Source organism: Gymnoscopelus microlampas, assembly GCF_963454915.1.
Source record: "Gymnoscopelus microlampas genome assembly, chromosome: 11".
Classification (NCBI taxonomy): Eukaryota; Metazoa; Chordata; class Actinopteri; order Myctophiformes; family Myctophidae; genus Gymnoscopelus; species Gymnoscopelus microlampas.
In genome coordinates this window covers 14047885-14053829 of record NC_139948.1, presented here as the reverse complement: position 1 = coordinate 14053829, position 5945 = coordinate 14047885, and positions in this window count along the sequence as shown.

Genomic DNA, 5945 nt, shown 5'->3' with positions numbered 1-5945 from the left:
CCTAAAACAAACCGGTGAACACGGACAGTTTGTCATTTTTGTCAACTCAGTTATGTAATATGTAACTAGGGCAGAGCAATACTTCCTTGTTTTTCCTGATTCTTTGAATGCTGACCGCCTACTAGCAGTAAAGGACCCAGCCACTTCCTCATTAGTCTCTGATGTCTCTGATAGACTGTTGGCTCACACATTTTTCAAATGCTTCCGCCTGAAGCACGACAGTGTTGCTCGTCGAAAATAGCCAACCTACAAGCTAACAATGGAATATAAATTAGGCTTAACAGTCTGTAGATCAGAAGTGCTGAAAATGAGTAGAAAATAAAGTGAATATCCTGCCCCCCCGCCCCACTTCGCCATTCCAGATACATTAATTAGGCCTTCTGAAAACCTTGCCTTGTAATAGGAAAAAGTTATCGTATTACAATATTTAAAATATATGTTTGTGGGGGGGGGGGCAACTTTATTAGGATTAGGAAAGAAACTCACATAAGAAAATAACATAAGTATAAAAGCTCTGACAAGAAAATAAGTTTTGTACTGTATAATAGGGGTGTGCCGATATTGTCGTCCCGCGATATATCGTGATACATTTTCGTGACGATATTTTTTTCTAAAACTAAACAATAATAATGCAAAAACTGAAGTATTTATTTGCATTTGCTGCCCCCCCCCCCATATATTTTCATACGTCCCCCCCCCATATTAAAATAAAAAATTGCCATATATCGTATCGATATCGTGAGCCCAATTTCGTGTATCGTGTCGTGAAATTAGTGTATCGGCACACCCCTACTGTATAAGCAATAAAACCGTAACAACAAGAGTTCCAGGGCAGTTTTGAAGGAAGGAAGGGAGGGAGTGAGGGAGGGTCTCTGATATGGTTGTGGAGTGCATTCCAGAGGGAGGGGGCCGCCACAGAGAAAGCCCTGTCGCCCCAGGTTCGGAGCTTGGTCTTGGGGACCACCAGGAGGCCGGCGTCACTGGACCTGACGGAACATTGACCACACGCCCAACATCCTACTTGAGTAAGTTATGTCACTCATTCATAAAATGGAATATCCCATGAGCTGCACCAGGGTGCCAATGAAAACATAGACACATAATTGTAGGGTGTGAAAGTGCGATGATACCCTAATCGTCACAATCAGAATCGGAATCATCATCAATCAATTCTACTTTATTGTCACATCACAGGTTTACATGTGTAAAGCTCCATCGTTTTTTTGTTATTTCCACAAGAAAGGGAAGAAGAAGAAGAAGAAGAGGGGGGGGGCAAGGGGGAAGAGAGATAAAAAGCAAAAAAACAAAAACAAGATGAATGATTTAGCCTGTCATGTTGTTTCTATGTACTGTAGCCTTTCAGTGAGAAGTCAGTGTTTTCACAGATGTCAATTTCCTAGATGAGTTTGATGCTCAGGTATTTTGAAAATGAATCATTCTCATCACCATTCTGAAAATACATAGTAGTCACAAATAAGTGATGTGGTGAGTATTAACAATTAAAAACTGTGTATTTTGTAGAACTGCCCCTGCAAGTATAAAGCACAGTACAGTTCCACTGGCATGTGTCCACTCTTCAGACATTTAAAAATCCTATATCAGTCAGCAAGGTTTTTGAACTACACCTATCCAGAGGTTTCATGCTCTGTGGAATAAAAGGCTAGTTTATAAAGTTATGTAAAAAATATAACGCACAGGTCAATGCTCAAAATGCTGTATTAAGGTTTTATTGTGTACTGACAGTTGCTTGTATTTCTTCCTTTTCTTTAAAATTTAAACACTTAACAACTATTTCAAAAATAGCAAAGAAGACAGCCAATCTACAAGCTCACAATGCATCCCGACACCACCGTATAAACCTGGCTTAAATGTGGGACCCAGAGATTAAGGAAAGATCTTTCATTGTCTTTTAAGTACTGCACTCATTCTCTCATGGGGGAGAACGCTAAATATCTTTTTATAACAAAGTGCAAAAGTAGGAGGGTTGTCTTTAATCCAATTAATTAAAATAACATTTCAGGCGAGGAGTAGGAACTTATCAACTAACTTATCAAGTAACACATGAAGTGTGAGCTCTTGTGAGGGGAGGCCCAAGATAAAGACTCCCAGATCCTGCTTTATGTTGACCTAAATAAATGTCTTGAGAGATTACGTGCCACATAACACCAGTACCTGGATAATAGGTACCAAGATCTGTATGGCATTTAGTACACAGAGGCGATATTGTGTGATCTGTTTTGTTTAGAATCACAGGTATGATGAGCAGTCTGTGAAGAATTTTAAACTGTTTCCCTTAATCTGTTACAGGTGAAAATGTGCTTAACAGAGTCTATGGCCTCCCGCCAGTTGTCCTCACCCTTACAGCGTTCTAAATGCTACAGTAAAAATAATACCCCCCAAAACATTGTGTTAGCCACTTGACTTTCAATCATTTTAAAGGGCAATACCACTTTGGTAGAGGTTTGGGTTGTGGAGTTACCTTGCCATGATGTAACTCCAAAAGTGGAAAAGAAATACAAAATAATTGCTCCATTGATTAGAAATTGATCATTCAATATTATACTCCTCATTGACTTACTCGTAAACGAACGTAAACAAAGTTGATTAAGACGATATAGAACATCATCAAAGCCAGTACTGTTGTTTATTTATATAAAAATGTTAACTTCCTGTTGATTTCGCTATTTTTATTAGGAAGAAAACCCGGACTGGATCCGCGGATCCGGCTCTTGAATTGTAAAATCAACAGGAAGTTGAGATTTAAATAAAATTTAAAAAAAAAAATAGTACTGGGTTTGGTGATGTTCTATATTTTCTGAATCATCTTTGTGTTCGTCTACGGGCTAAAATAATGACTTTGAGAGCTGTTTCACTGACTGTACAGTGTAAGTCAATGAGGAGCATATTTTGATTTATCAATTTCTAATCAATCAATCAATCAATCAATTATTTTTGATTTCTTGTCCACCTTTGGAGTTACATCATGGCAAGGTACCTACACAACCCAAACCTCCACCAAAGTGGTCTTGCCCTTTAACCCTGGTGTCCCTATTTTTGACATGTCATAATTTTTGTGACCATTTAAAAATAATCTAAGAATTTCACGATTTTATAAATGTTCAATAATAGTGAAAATAGCTGATATTCAAGGCAAGCTTACAATGCATCGTGAAGCGACATATCGCAAGCTTTTATATTGGCGCGCAAAACCATCGTATGTATCAGGCTTTACTCTTCCATTCATTGGTACCGAAGCAACCCCAGGAAGTGTCAACAGACATTTAAATGGCAAAGTTCTCCATTTCCTGTGTTTTCTCTGACTGAGAACAGCAAATCAGGAATACATGTTTCTTTACCCCTTACTGTATCTCAGCCCCATGTGGCTGATGCTTGGTAGAAATGGAGCTCTCAATGTGCGGTATAGCGTTTTATTCAGCAGTTAATCCGCATCATATTGCTACACCAAACAAGTCTTTATTAGAATGTGTCAGAGTGACACAGCACTCCACTATTATTGTGCAGTTATTTTGAAGGGACATTCCTGTTCCAGTGACTCTAAAAACAAACTGATACATCCAGTTGGTCCACAACACCGCAACAATACATTCTATCCAAAAGCCTATCTTTAGAAAGCACACATTGGAAACAGGATTGACAATGTCTACATTTTCTCTTTTTTTTCTTATTTAGGCATGGAATCTCCCATTGTGTTTTCACAATGATTAGTGTTGTTCCCATAGCTCAGCTCCACCAGTGGCACCGGTGCCTGTTTAATTAAAGGACACTGTGTCCCCCCACTATTTACCATTTACCATTTACAAGCAGTGAAGTGTTGGTGTGGCGTGCTTAACAGTGATGCATGTGATTAAGAAATAAGATTAGAAAAAGCATGACTCAAAACTTTCCAAAGAAACTATGTTTTGCCCCTCCCACATTTGATCCATGTGACACTTGTGTGGGACACATTTCCCGAAACCTACAAGGTATTCTCATAAGGAAATAGATATGTAACCATTGTGCGAATTATAAATACTCACAGTATGACCTGCCGTGTGTGTGTGTGTGTGTGTGTGTGTGTGTGTGTGTGTGTGTGTGTGTGTGTGTGTGTGTGTGTGTGTATATATATATGTGTGTGTATATATACATATATATATAAAATATATGTATTATATATATAAAACATTTTAAATGAGTGAAAATAGCCGATCTACAAGATCTTGTGACGCATTGTGAGCTTGTAGATCTGCTATTTTCACTACCTTTGTACCTCTTGTATGATGAACTAAGGCATTAATTTACAAAGAAACAATACGTTGAAATAGGGAGATACAAGGTTCCTGCCCGACAACTATATGACAGACAGTCCAATATGACAGACAATACGTTGCTCTGCGACGCATTGTCAGCTATTTTTGTTGATTTAGCATAGAGCAGACCAAGTACAGAGCCAAAGGTCAAGTTTACTAAGTATTGAGTGGTTAAGTGTCTGAAAATACACATGAACCTGAATCCAACATATTGATAGATACGATAATGTGTAAACAAAAATACAAACACATTAATTTACACAACACTGATGATAGTGCTGTCAAACAAGTCTATGAAGCTATCTATGAAATCTATGAAATCTATGAAAAAGTTCAATCTGCAACACAATATGTAGTGGGGGTCCCTGCTTCATCTCTCTCTCAGCTAAGGGGTCCTTGGTCTGAAAAATGTAAAAGACCCCTGCTATAGTGTTTGTACAGAAACAGGGTTCTTCCTGTCTCTCCAGCTCTTTATTAAACTGAAAATACATATTCAGGTCAGGATACCAATTTTATCCAATCAGGGGAGAGAAATCATACAGGACACAGGATAACAAGTGAAATTGGAAGTGATGACACAAAGAAATGAGCAATTTAAGCTGATAAATGGCTACTCTATGGCTGAATTTGGCAACCCGCACCTGAAAATGTATTTTCTGTTGCTGGAGAGACATGGTGACCTCTTTTACTGAACAACCACGTTATAGCAATGATTACTATCAGAATATAGAGCTTTAAGTTTGTTTTAAAGAAACTTTTAGTTTTAACCCACAAATGTTACTTACCCTGCCTTAAGATAAGAAAACATTTCTTGCTGAAATAACCTTTTATTATTATTATTATTGAACATCAGGGATGAATAAAAGAGATAACAGTAATTATGAAGTGAATGTGATATGTGGACAGTAGGTTGACTTTGTGGAGGAGGAAACAATGAAGACCAAAACTAATATGATACGTAGCTTGCGAGGTTAGTTCAGGCAGTATACACTCGAGAGGTTACACGCATGCACATTACTACAGTATGTGGGTGTATACAGTGTTAAGCCAGACCCATACGTAATACACTGACGTGGCAATCAGCTGTCCAATTGGGCGGATTATTTAAGCTCACCTAAATCTGCGTTCCTTCTGCGTATGTGTCCCTTGTTTGTTGTTATGCGACTGTTCGCTCCCACCGCCACCCCAGCACCACCAGTGGGCTCTGCTATTACTTCTGTCCCCCATGGGGGGGTTGTTATTGTATATCTATCTCCCTGCTCTTAATGGTTAATGATGGTTGTCTAATTGTGCTGAGCAGGGAGAAAAATGTAGTAGAGCCTGAACGCCAAGATAAAATATCCACACTTGTATTCTCATTCTATTATAAAATATTGGTTCAATCTGACTGAACAGTAATTATGAAGTCATCTTTAATGTGAGATGTGGACAGCAGGCTGACTTCTTGGTGGAGGAAACAATGAAGACCAAACCTAATCTAAGGTCCTGCACAATTAGACAGAAATGCTGCAGAGTGACATTTATTAGCACTTTAGTCCAGTTCCACTCGTGTTCTAAGTGCAATGACCAAATGATGAATGACAGCACAGCTATTTAGTAAGGCGAAAAGGGAAAAACGTTTGTTTGAGAATGGTTCAT